Source organism: Solanum verrucosum, unplaced genomic scaffold (genome assembly GCF_900185275.1).
Source record: "Solanum verrucosum unplaced genomic scaffold, falcon-dt-bn FXZP01000206.1, whole genome shotgun sequence".
NCBI classification, from domain to species: domain Eukaryota; kingdom Viridiplantae; phylum Streptophyta; class Magnoliopsida; order Solanales; family Solanaceae; genus Solanum; species Solanum verrucosum.
In genome coordinates, this window is record NW_026020104.1 from 1,698,356 (window position 1) to 1,712,926 (window position 14,571).

The following is a 14,571-nucleotide window of genomic DNA, read 5'->3' on the forward strand; positions in this document are numbered from 1 at the left end:
TATTAGCAATGACCTAGTGTGGGTTGAGCTAAATTAGGCATTATGCATTTACTTCATCACGCCATTTTCGACATCAGGGAGAAATATGGAAATTATGACTATCAAATCACACTAGAAGCAATGAAATGGTAATAATGTGCATGACTGCATATTCAACCAAATAGTTAGACCGGTGCAATTGATGAGACACAAAACACCTTATTGCCGAATTTGGCAACCTTGAAAGGACTGGCCATATTTAGCTCAAAAAAGCTAAAACAATTAAATCGATCAGTTAGTAACACAGTAACTACAAGAAGATAAAATGACAATCAACTAATAAAGTCATAAAGATAAGGAATCACAACAATTAAACTGAAAATACATCAAAAAGCAACATTCAGAACATTATAATTATCAAATACCAAATTTGATAAAACATCTTTCACTTACACTACCTTGAAACACCCACAAACTTTGGTGAAATACCCTACCTTCTGATCACATTCTTCATTATTGTATCGATAAATTTTGTAGTCCAGCTGCTCATTAGGTCCATAAGCCTCCATTCCTCCCAAGAACCCATCCGAATTGACACTGTTCCCTTTGAGCAAAATAAGTTATTCCTTGTAATTCTAAACATAAAACAAGTAAGAGATCCCTCGAATACCAGGATCCATATTTTGTCCACTATTTGGATCATAAGAAACCAGATTAGTCCTCCTAGTTGAAAACAAAACGTCATCGTTGTTCCTAAATCGAACAACTTTCTCTATACCTGCAACCAAATTTATACCGTACAATCTACTCCAAGATTCCAAAACACCATACTACTTCATTACCCATACTTCACATGAAGCGCCATCTATCTCCCTCCCATAATTAACAACAACAAGTGATTCCTCAAACAACATAATCGATAAATTTGTTGGAGTTGCACCATCTAAAGCATCCAGAAGCATAATCTCCCCAAACACCTCATCCGCTATACTAAAAGACAACTAAACTCCGAATTCCACAAACTTTCGGAACCACATCATATGCAATCCAATGTACAACTCCATTAACAAATGCCCCAACCACATAACCTCCACCATGCAATGCTTAATCTCAACTCCTACCACTCTCCTCCAAACCCCACTATTAATCGAATAAATTTTAATCTCATGAGGACCATTATACCCAAACAAAATATTTATATGATACACAAGTCTAACCAACTTATAGTCATCAGTCTCAGACAAATCAACACAAACATATGAGGTGACTTAGGCTTAATTGAAGGCATATGTATACTTATAAACTTATGAATAGAAGGGTTCCACAGAACAAGACTCCGTAACTCACCAAGCAACTCATTATACAAACACACGATGCCACTGCAGCTGCCAATAATTTTGAAATACCCTTTTTTGCATTTGAAAGGGAAATTCAATTTCGATGTAAAATCCAGGGAAAAGGGTCGATTCTTAGATTCTTGAAACAACGAATAGTGCTCTCTTTTGCGAGTTCTGACGTAACGCCTAACAAGAAAGGTGTTGGAATGTACGATTTGGGCGAGGTGAGCGGAGATGAAAGAAAAATTGGTGATGAGTGAATGCTACAATTTGCAGACAATTGTGAATCGAATGAAGGATTTAACAAGTAGTTTCAGTAGAATTTCTTTCAAAAGTTCGGAACCAAAGTAGGTAGAGTCAGAATTAGTCATTGATCAATTTTGAGAGCAAGAGGGAGAGACAGGAAGAACCCTAGTTGTGGAAGACATTTTTTGTAAAATTTCCTTTAAATATAGGGATGTCAACGGGCAAGGGCAGATATAACTTTTGAGGGGCGGGGAGAGGCGGGGCGGGATGAGGCGGGGTAGGACAAGTTTAGATATTTTTTAATCAAAATCATGCGGTGCAGGGTGGGTTGCGGTTTTGGGATAAATGCTAAAATCGCTAAGCTATTTATTTCACTTATCTTCTTGCTTTCTTTTCCTATAAGTGAAAGAAATGGCTTAGCGATTTTAGCATTTTTTCCAAACCCGCAACCCGCCCTGTACCGCATGATTTTTATTAAAAAATATCTAAACTTATCCTGCCCCGCCTCGTCCCGCCCCACCCCTCAAAAGCTATATTCGCCCAAGCCCGTAGACATCCCTATATTTAAAGCAATTTTTATCAAAATTGCCTGCCACAACTAGGGTTCTTCCTGTCTCTCCCTCTTTCTCTCAAATTGATCAATGACTAATTCTGACTCTGCCTACTTTGGTTCCGAACTTTTGAGAGAAATTCTACTGAAACTACCTGTTTAATCCTTAATTCGATTCACAATTGTCTGCAAATCATCGCATTCACTCATCACCATTTTTTCTTTCTTCTCTGTTTACCTCGCCCAAACCCCACATTCCAACACCTTTCTTGTTAGGTATTACGTTAGAACTCGCAAAAGAGAGCACAATTCATCGTTTCAAGAATCTAAGAATCGACATTTTTCCTTGGATTTTACATCGGAACATAATTTCCCTTCAAATGCCAGCAAGGGTATTTCAAAATTGTTGGCAGTTGCAATGGCATCATGTGTTTGTATGATTGTTTTCTTGGTGAGTTGCGGAGTCTTGTTCTTTGGAACCTTTCTATTCATAAGTTTATAAGTATACCTATACCTTCAATTAAGCCTTAGTCACCTCATATGTTTATTCTTGGATTTGGTGCTGATTTGCTTGAGACTGATGACTATAAGTTGGTTAGACTTGTGTATCATACGAATATTGTGTTCGGGTATAATGGTCCTCCTAAGATTGAAATTTATTCGATTATTAGTGGGGTTTGGAGGAGGGTGGTAGGAGTTGAGATTAAGCATTGCATGGTGGAGGTTATGTGGTCTCAAGCTTTTGTTAATGGAGTTAGACATTGGATTGCGTATGATGTGGTTCCGAATGATTGTGAAATTCGGAGTTTAGTTATGTCTTTTAGTATAGAGGATGAGGTGTTTGGGGAGATTATGTTGCCGGATGCTTTAGCTGGTGTAACTCCAACAAATTTATCAATTATGTTGTTTGAGGAATCACTTGTTGTTGTTAATTATGGGAGAGAGATTGATGGCGCTTCATGTGAAGTATGGGTGATGAAGCAGTATGGAGTTTTGAAGTCTTGGAGTAGATTGTACCGTATAAATTTGGTTGTAGGTATGGAGAAAGTTGGTTGGATTTAGGAACAACGGTGACATTTTGTTTTCAACTAGGAGGAATGATCTAGTTTCTTGTGATCCAAATAGTGGATGAAATACGGATCTTAGGGATCTCTCACTTGTTTTATGTTTAGAATTACAGTGAATCACTTATTTTGCTCAAAGGGAACAATGCCAATTCGGGTGGGTTCTTGGGAGGAATGGAGGCTTATGGACTTAATGAGTAGCTGGACTACAGAATTTATCGATACAATAATGAAGAATGTGATCAGAAGATAGGGTATTTCACCAAAGTTTGTGGCTGTTTTAAGGTAGTGGAAGTGAAAGATGTTTTTATCAAATTTGGTATTTGATAATCATAATGTTCTGAATGTTGAACTTTTGTTTTCCATTTACTTGCATTACATTAGTTGTTACTGTACTCTTGATGCCTTTTGATGTATTTTAATTAAATTGTTGTGATTCCTTATCTTTATGACTTTATTAGTTGATTGTCATATTATCTTCGTGTAGTTACTACCTTATCGATTTCATTGTTTTTGCTTTTTTTGAGCTAAATTTGTCCAGTCCTTTCAAGGTTGCCAAATCCGGCAATAAGGTGTTTTGTGTATTAGTGATATCTCTTGATTGATATTCCATAACTTAGTATCTCATTAGTGGTTTAGTTTCTATTATAATTAGGTGAAGATCACAATCCTTTAGTAGTTAAATCTTTCCTTATTTGTAGTTTGCTCTCTTGTATAAGTACACATACATATTAATAAAATAATACACTTCTCTCCAACAGTAAAGCTCATATTGTGTCTCATCAATTGCACTGGTCTAACTATTTCGTTGAATATGTAGTTATGCACATTATTACCATTTCATTGCTTCTAGTGTGATTTGATAGTGATAATTTCCCTATTTCCCCCTGATGTCGAAAATGGCATGATGAAGTTAATGTCTAATTTAGCTCAACCCACAGTAGTTGGTTTTTTAGCTAGCCAAGTGCATATTCTTCACTTTGTAAACCAAGTACTAAGCTAGTAATGGACCCTGCACAATAGTGAAAGAGAGAGAGGCCTGTAAATATCAGTGCTGCAAAGGGCCAAAAGTCTTAAGGATCTATACTTAGTATGCATTTATGCGACCTTGTCTTCTATTTTTATCATTCCAGATTGTCTAAACAAAACAAGCGGGGATAGTTCTCCTTGTCTTCTTGATACATTCGAGTATGGTGTCACCCATTGAGCCCCTAATATATTGAAAAAATAGGTACATATTAAAAAAAAACTAGTAAATTACATCCTCTCATTGAACTTGGCTGACCTCAAGAAGATTGCTTTTGATTTTGTTGTATCAGAACTTGTGTTCCATTTCTGTATCAAGATAAAATATTTTGTTGCATATTTTCAAGTATATATGTTACGAAGTCAGATTCTGCATTCCATAACATGATCTCATAGATCGAATTTCTTGTTGTTTTTGGAGAGATGATCATCACCTATGTTAGATAAAAAATTTCCAACCACAACAGACCTAATTCTTTCCGCTTTTTAATAGTTGAAATGGTCTCAAGGGAGTCCTTAAGTGCTTCAATTTTTTTCATTTTCTCAACTTTTTGATAGTTGGACATTTTTGTGTAGCAACTTTGTTGTACAACAAAAATTATGATTCCTCATTTCCTTTTTAGTTGTCATGTTGTGCTTTTCAAGATAAAATATTTTGTTGCATATTTTTCAAGTATATATGTCACTCAAAGTCCGATTTCGACTTCCATCACATGATTTTAGATGCTGCATTGATCCATGTAGCATCTTGTTTACTATCCCTAGACTGAGATCATAAATTGTATTCTTGCTATTTTCAAAGCGATGATCAACACCTATCTTAGACAAACACTTTTCAACCTCAGCGGACTTAATGCTTTCAGCTTTTTGATACTTGAAATGGTCTCAAGGGAGTCTTTAAGTGCTTTAATTTTTTTTTCACTTTCTCAGTTTTTGGATAGTTGGACAATTTTGTGTGGCTTCCTTATTGTACAACGAAAATCGTTGTTGGCGGAGCTCTGTAACTAGAACTCTACTATACTTGAACATTCACTTAGTCACTTCTTTGATTTCACAATTTTGGGAAAGCGCGATAACATATATCTCAATTTTGTTACAAGTACTCAATATAGTAGCTTCTTCAATATGATTCAAGCAACATAGTTCGAAAATTGCTTGAGGTCATTATGATTCAACTGGTATTGTATGAATGTTAAGTCCAATTAACATAATGATGCTACTCTTCTTTGTATATCGATCAGATGTTTTCAGAACGATCCAAACTCGTAAGACTTAATTCCTTTTCTGCCACTGATACCTCACATCTAGGGCTCAATGAATACAAATATATATACCAATGGATGTTGTATACTCAATCAAGTAATCAATATAAATTCTTGATTAAATTAAATACTCTTGGGTTTTCTTATTAGAGCTAAAAGCAACTTCACCAGGGCCTCTGCTATAAACGTCAGCCTTATTGCCGGATTTGGCAACCTTGAATGGAGTAGCCATATTTAGCTCAAAAAACCAAAAACAAGGAAATTGATCAGCTAGTAACATCACAGTAACTACAAGAATACAATATGACAATCAACTGATAAAGATAAGGAATAACAACAATTAAACTGAAAATACATCAAAAAGCAACAGGAGTATAGTAACAACTAATGTAATGCAAGTAAATGGAAAACAAAAGTTCAACATTCAGAACATTATAATTATCAAATACCAAATTCGATAAAACATCTTTCACTTCCACTACCTTGAAACAACCACAAACTTTGGTGAAATACCCTACATTTTGATTACATTCTTCATTATTGTATCAATAAATTATGTAGTCCAGCTACTCATTAAGTCCATAAACCTCCATTCCTCCTAAGAACCCACCCAAATTGACATTGTTCCCTTTGAGCAAAATAAGTGATTCCATGTAATTCTGAACATAAAATAAGTGAGGGATCTCTCGAATACAAAGATCTGTATTTCGCCCACTATTTAGATCATAAGAAACCAGATCATTCCTCCTAGTTGAAAACAAAATGTCACCGTTATTCCTAAATCCAACAACTTTCTCCATACCTGCAACCAAATTTATATAGTACAATCAACTCCTAGATTCCAAAACTTTATAATGCTTCATCACCCATACTTTAGATGAAGCGCCATCTATCTCCCTCCCATAATTAACAACAACAAGTGATTCCTCAAACAAAATAATCAATCAATTTGTTGGAGTTACACCAGCTAAAGCATCCGACAACATAATCTCCCTATACACCTCATCCGCTATACTAAAAGACATAACTAAACTCTGAATTCCACAACCATTCGGAATCACATCATACACAATCCAATGTACAACTCCATTAACAAAAACCTGAGACCACATAACCTCCACCATGCATGATTAATCTCAACTCCTACCACTCTCCTCCAAACCCACTATTAATCAAATAAATTTCAATCTCAGGAGGACCATTATACCCGAACACATTATTCATATGATACACAAGTCTAACCAACTTATAGTTATCAGTCTCAGGCAAATCAACACCAAATCCAAGAACAAACATATGAGGCAACTGAGGCTTAATTGAAGGCATAAGTATACTTATAAACTTATGAATAGAAGGGTTCCATAGAACAAGACTCCGCAACTTACCAAGAAAATCATCATACAAACACACGATGCCAGTGCAGTTGCCAACAAGTTTAAAATACCCTTGTTGGCATTTGAAAGGAAAATCCAGTTTTGGTGTAAAATCCAAGGAAAAGGGTCAATTCTTAGATTCTTTAAACAACGAATACTGCTCTTTTTGCGAGTTTTGACGTAATGCCTAACAAGAAAGGTGTTGGAATGTGGGGTTTGGGTTAGATGAGCGGAGATGAAAGAAAAATTGGTGATGAGTGAATGACATGATTTGCAGACAATTGTGAATCGAATTAAAGATTTAACAGGTAGTTTCAGTAGGATTTCTCTTAAAAGTTTGGAAGCAAAGTAGGTCGAGTCAAAATCAGTCATTGATCAATTTTGAGAGAAAGAGGGAGAAAAAGGAAGAACCCTAGTTGTGGAAGACAGTTTTTGTAAATTTTCCTTTAAATATAGGGACATCAACGGACTAGGGCGGGCATAACTTTTGAGGGGCAAGGCGGGACTAGGCGGGGCAAGACACATTTAGATATTTTTTAATAAAAATCATGCGGTGTAGGGTGGGTTGCAGGTTTGGGATAGATGCTAAAATCGCTAAGCTATTTATTTCACTTATCTTTTGTTTAGGACCTTTAGGCCAGAAAATCCAGCAATCATATACTTACCGGATTAACCTTTTATTTGTGTTTTATTAGCTTAATCCTATAACTTATTTTTAAAGAATCAGTAATTATGTTTCTTTTGTCCTTGTGTTATGTTAAGTCAGAATCCATTGTTTAGCTATTCTTGGGATTGCTTCAAGTCTATATTCAAATATGGGTGAATTTATAGAGTAATTATGTGGTAAGTTAAGGTTGGATGAGGATTAATGTATGGCATTTATGGTTTATGAACTAGGCCTCTCCATCATTATTTTATTACGAGTTCAATTTTCAATTATGACAAATGATTGGAAAACATCGTCTCCTCCTCATATGATTGTTGAACATCTAATATTTTCTAAATTTAATTCTTTGGTATTAATTGTTCTTTTGTAATTAGTGTTAGCCCCTAAATACTTGTAAATCAGTTTTAATAATGAAAATTAATTCTTTCCTAAAAAGTATCTTCGTAAGAAAAGATAGAAAGAAGCACATATGTGAAATTCACCCAAGGACAAGAAGGAAAGAAGATTAGCCAAAGAACAATTAATACCAAAGAATTAAGGAAAGAAGCACATATGTGAAATTTTTATTATTAAAACTAATTTACAAGTATTTAGGGGCTAACACTAATTACAAAAGGACAATTAATACCAAATAATTAAAGTTAGAAAATATTAGACGTTTAACGATCATCTGAGGAGGAGATGAAGTTTTACAATCATTTGCCATAATTGAAAATTGAACTTGTAATAAAATAATGATGGAGAGCTCTAGTTCATAAATCATAAATGTCATATATTAATCATCATCCAACCTTAACTTACCACATAATTACTCTATAAACTCACCCATATTTGAAAATAGACTTGAAGTAATCCCCAAGAATAGCTAAGCAGTGGATTCTCACTTAACATAACACAAGGATAAAAGAAACATAATTACCGATTCTTTAAGAATAAGTTATAGGATTAAGCTAATAAAACAATAAATAAAAGGTTAATCGGCAAGTATATGATTGTTGGATTTTTTGGCCTAAAGGTCCTAAACATAAGATAAGTGAAAGTAACAACTTAGCGATTTTAGCATTTATCCCAAACCCACAATCCGCCCTGCAATGCATGATTTTTTTAAAAAAAATATCTAAATTTGTCCTGTCCCGCCTCATCCCGCCCTGCTCATCAAAAGCTATATCCGCCTCGACCAGTCGAGTCGACATCCCTATATTTAAAGCAAATTTTACCGAAATTGTCTGCCACAACTAGGGTTCTTCCTGTCTTTCTCTCAAAATTTATCAATGACTGATTTTGACTTTGCCTACTTTGGTTCCGAACGTTTGAGAGAAATCCTATTGAAACTACATGTTAAATCCTTAATTCGATTCACAGTTGTTTGCAAATCATGACATTCACTCATCACCAATTTTTCTTTCATCTCCGCTCACCTCGCCCAAACCCCACATTCCAACACCTTTCTTGTGAGGCGTTACATCAGAACTCGTAAAACAGAGCACTATTCCTTGTTTCAAGAATCTAAGAATCGACCCTTTTCCTTGGATTTACATCGGAACTTAATTTCCCTTTCGAATGCCAACAAGGGTATTTCAAAATTGTTGGCAATTGCAATGGCTTCGTGTGTTTGTTAGATGATTTGCTTGGTGAATTATGGAGTCTTGTTCTATGAAACCCTTATATTCATAAGTTTATAAGTATACCTATGTCTTCAATTACTCACCTCATATGTTTGTTCTTGGATTTGGTGCTGATTTGCCTTAGACTGATGACTATAAGTTGGTTAGACTTGTGTGTCATATGAATATTGTGTTCGAGTATAATGGTCCTCCTGATATTGAAATATATTCGATTAATAGTGGGGTTTGGAGGAGAGTGATAGGAGTTGAGATTAAGCATTGCATGGTGGAGGTTATGTGGTCTCGGACTTTTGTTAATGGAGTTGTACATTGGATTGTGTATGATGTGGTTTCGAATGGTTGTGGAATTCAGAGTTTAGTTATGTCTTTTAGTATAGCAGTTGAGGTGTTTGGGGAGATTATGTTGCCAGATGCTTTAGCTTGTGTATAGCCAACAAATTTATCGATTATGTTGTTTGTGGAATCACTTGTCGTTGTTAATTATGGGAGAGAGATAGATGGTACTTCATGTGAAGTATGGGTGATGAAGTAGTATGGAGTTTTGGAATCTTGAAGTAGATTGTACTGTATAAATTTGGTTGCAGGTATGCAAAAAGTTGTTGGATTTAGGAACAACGGTGACGTTTTGTTATCAACTAGGAGGAATGATCTAGTTTCTTATGATCCAAATAGTGGACGAAATACAGATCTTTGTATTTGAGGGATCTCTCACTTGTTTTATGTTCATGATTACAGGGAATCACTTATTTTGCTCAAAGGGAACGCTGTCAATTCGGGTGGATTCTTGGGAGGAATGAAGATTTATGGACTTAATGAGTAGCTAGACTACATAATTTATCGATACATTAATGAAGAATGTGATCAGAAGGTAGCGTATTTCACCAAAGTTCGTGGCTGTTTTATGGTAATGGATGTGAAAGATGTTTTTATCAAATTTGGTATCTAATAATTATAATGTTCTGAATGTTGAACTTTTGTTTTCCATTTACTTGCCTTACATTAGTTGTTATTGTATTCTTGTTGCTTTTTGATGTATTTTCAGTTTAATGTGATTCCTTATCTTTATCAGTTGATTTTTATATTATCTTCTTGTAGTTACTGTGATGTTACTATCTAATCGATTTCATTGTTTTTGGTTTTTTAGCTAAATATGGCTAGTCCTTTCAAGGTTGCCAAATCTGACAATAAGGTGTTTTGTGTCTCATCAATTGCACTGCTCTAACTATTTGGTTGAATATGCACTTATGCACATTATTACCATTCCATTGGTTCTAGTGTGATTTGATTGTTATAATTTCCATATTTCTCCCTGATGTCAAAAATGGCGTGATGAAGTAAATGCATAATGCCCAATTTAGCTCAACCCACACTAGTTGGTTTTTTAGCAAGCCAAGTGCATATTCTTCACTTTGTAAACCAAGTACTAAGCTAGTAATGGACCCTGTACAATAGTGAAAGAGAGAGAGGGGGGTAAATATCAGTGTTGCAAAGGGCCAAAAGTCTTAAGGATCTATACTTAGTATGCATTGCTGCGACCTTGTCTTCCAAATGTCTTCTATTTTTATTATTTCAAATTGTCTAAACAAAACAAGCGGGGATAGTTCTCCTTATCTTCTTGATACATTCGAGTATGGTGTCACCCATTGAGCCCCTAATATATTGAAAAAATATGTCATATTAAAAAAAAACTAGTAAACTGCATCCTCTCTTTGAACTTGGCTGACCTCAAGAAGATTGCTCTTGATTTTGTTGTATTATAACTTGTGTTCCATTTCTGTATCAAGATAAAATAATTTGTTCCATTTCTGTATCAAAATAAAATATTTCACTTTCTCAGCTTTTTGATAGTTGGATATTTTTGTGTAGCAACTTTGTTGTACAACAAAAATTTATGATTCCCATTTCCTTTTTAGTTGTCATGTTGCAGTTTTCAAGATCAAATATTTTGTTGCATATTTTCAAGTATATATCTCACTCAAAGTTCGATTTCGAGTTCCATCACATGATTTCAGATGCAGCATTGATCCATGTAGCAACTTGTTTACTATCGCTAGACTGAGATCATAGATCGTCTTCTTGCTATTTTCAAAGCGATGATCATCACCTATCTTTGACAAACACTTTACAACCTCAGAAGACCTAATTCTTTTAGCTTTTTGATAGTTGAAATGGTCTCAAGGGAGTCTTTAAGTGCTTCAAATTTTTTTCACTTCCTCAGGTTTTTTATAGTTGGACAATTTTGTGTGGCTTCCTTATTGTATAACAAAAATCGTTGTTGGTGGAGCTCTGGAACTCTACTATACTTAGACATTTACTTAGTCACTTCTTTAATTCCGCAATTCTGGAAAAGCGCGATAACATATATCTCAATTTTGTTACAAGTACTCAATATAGTAGCTTCTTCGATATGATTCAAGCAACATAGTCCGAATTGCTTGAGGCCATTCTGATTCAACTGATGTTGTATGAATGTTAAGTCCAATGAATGCAAATATATATACCAATGGATGTGTATACTCAATCAAGGAATCAATATAAATTCTTGATTAAAAGAAATACTCTTGGGTTTTCTTATTAGAGTTAAAAGCAGCTTCACAAGAGCCTCCTATAAAAGTCAGCCTTACCAAACTTTATAGGTACGCACTTCACTTGAACTTGTATATATATCACCGATGCCTCACATCTAGGGTTCAATGAATGTGAGTGTATATATATATATATATATAAATATATATATATATATATATTAATGGCTTAATTCTTCGACGATGATTCCTAGATAATCCAACTTGATGACAAATAAAATCAACAGAAGACGAATAATCACAATTGAATTAGAATTAGGGGTGTGCATCGGTCAGTTAGGTTCGATTTTATGTATTAGCGATTCGGTTTATCGGTTTTCGGTTTTTGATTTTTAATACGCTAAATCAATAACCAAACCAACAAGATATTTTTAATTGGTTTTTAGTCCTTAACAGTTCAATTTTCGGTTTAACCAATAAGGAAATGTTGATAAAACAAATATATGACTTCTCCAACATTTTAGAGTGACAAAACAATAATGTAACTTTATTTAATGTTCATAAAATAGAAACAATAGTAACTAACATGAAAAAAACTATATAAGTACAACACAAATAGAAGAACTAGGACTATAATTGAATTGGAAGCTAAAGGACAAATATAGTAACCAATAAGGTAATGATATTAATATTTAATGGAGTATTTATGTAGGGTTAAAATAGTAAATTACTATAGTCTTAATGGGTTTTTCGTTTACCAAATAAACAAATATTCAAAAAACAAAATCGAATCGCTAATCTTACAATTTTTTAAAATAAAATCATTAAAACTCATTAATCCAATAACCCAATAACAATAAATCAATAATATTTGGGATAAGGCACAAGTACTCCCCTAGACTATGACCGAAATCAATATTTGGGATAAGGTACCAGTACTCCCCTACACTATGACCGAAATCCCAAAGACACACCTTAACTAAACTAAGGTCCTATTACCCCCCCCCCCCTCCCCCCAAACTCTTTCTTTTTGTAATTTTGTACACCTTTTAGCTTATGTGACACACTCTGTGACTCCACGTAGTTGAGACGCGTGGGAGATGTTTGGATGCCATGTACGCCGAAAAGGTGTATAAAATTACAAAAAAATGGATTCAGGGGATTACTTTAGTTAAGGTGTGTCCATGGGATTTCGGTTATAGTTTAGGGGCGGTACTTATGCCTTATTACATAATATTTTTTTAAATTTGATTTATTGATCGGTTCGATTTTTGCACACTCCTTGCAACTGCAAAGTATATAGCAAAATGACTCCGCATTAAAATACAATGTATACGTGTGTTGAGAATTGTTGTGAATATAATTCTATGAAATATATTTTAATAATACAGTAAAACCTCACTAAATTAATACTCGGTTAATTAATAATCTCTCTAGAATAATATTTTCATTCGGTCTTGATTTGGGTAAATTAAAAAAAGCACTCATTTTGATAAGATAATAATATAACATATTTTTAGAAGACCCCTATATAAATATATGATCTCAGTAATATGATAAATTAATAATCTCTTAAAAGTACAAATATATCTAAGACAATTTAGTGAAATATGATTATCTTATTTTCTATATTTTGTTAAAATTTAAATCTAGTTGAAGCTCATCTCTAACTTTTCTTATTATATCCAATTAAAGTTTCAGTGTTGCATTTTTGAACTATACCATAAAATTATGAAGAGTTTTAGATGTGATAAGTGCTTCCTTATGCGTAACTTGTTCCAAAGGTATTGCATCATCTTTATCTTTATAATCAACATTGTTTTTTTCAATGGTATCCACAATTTCTTCTAAGCTCGGGACCTCTAAGTGTGTATCATTTTCACCCATCTAACAGGTTATTAACGTCTATTTTATTGTGGTAATCGGGATCATTAGCCATGACCTCAAATTCATGAATGACGTTTTCACAAGTAGGTCTTTCAAATTCTCTGAGATTTCATCTCCGAATGAACTTTGCAGTGTCTAAACAATTTTTAAATTAATAAATATTAATTCATGGATTAAATAATACTTCTATAAAATAATAATATTTTAGAGTCCCACGTATATTAATTTAGTGAGGTTTTACTGTAACAATTAACATAAAAACAAATCTCATGAGCAGGGAAGACACTCAAAGGAGCAGCAATGAAGAGTTATCATCTATAATGCAAGGAAGTAAACTAAGATAAGGACATGAAATCATCTGAAAGAAAGAAAAAATGATTTGTTGTGACTTGTGAATCTGTGATCAATCAACAAATCACCTCTAAATCAAAAAAGGAAAGATGGTAATAAGATTTGATAATCAAAATCAAGATTTAGATGGAGGATTAAGACTCAGAGAATAGCAAATACTCTGTGTAAGGCAGATATAAATTTCGTATTGACGATCGAAAAGAAAGGAATCACACAGACATATCTTATATGGACATGTATACTCAATCAAGAAATCAATACGAATCCTTAATTGAAAGAATTACCCTTGGATTTTCCTAGTAGTGCTAAACGCAGTTTCACTAAAGCCCGCTATAAAAGAGCCTTACGAAATTAAATAGTTACACACTTCACTTGAACTTGTATACTGTCTCTCTTCTATCTTTCATAAAAATAAGTATACTCTCTAATTTACACCTGTAAAAAAAAAGAGAAAGAAAAGACACAGGTAGGTCATACAGGTAGTGACTGTGTCAAGATTGTAAATATGGTTTGGAATCAGGTAGAGTCGAGAACCATAAAATTATGTACTAACAAGTTTCTCAAAAAGCTTTAAAGAAAACCCTTATAAATCAAGAGGACTTGACTAGGTACCATACCTATAATCCGAACCAATATAAAAATATTTGTCTCTCTTACTTTTAGCTATTCATATTTATCT

General features: G+C 33.9%; 4 pseudogenes; 2 read left to right on the forward strand and 2 right to left on the reverse strand.

The window, feature by feature from the left end:
• Positions 1-428: 428 nt before the first annotated feature.
• On the reverse strand, positions 429-1,687 carry LOC125825112 (F-box/kelch-repeat protein At3g23880-like; annotated as a pseudogene).
• A 516-nt stretch (positions 1,688-2,203) lies between these two features.
• On the forward strand, positions 2,204-3,377 carry LOC125825113 (F-box/kelch-repeat protein At3g23880-like; annotated as a pseudogene).
• Positions 3,378-6,030: 2,653 nt separating this feature from the next.
• On the reverse strand, positions 6,031-7,209 carry LOC125825114 (F-box/kelch-repeat protein At3g23880-like; annotated as a pseudogene).
• Positions 7,210-8,775: 1,566 nt separating this feature from the next.
• Positions 8,776-9,949, forward strand: LOC125825115 (F-box protein At3g07870-like; annotated as a pseudogene).
• The last annotated feature ends 4,622 nt before the right edge of the window (positions 9,950-14,571 follow it).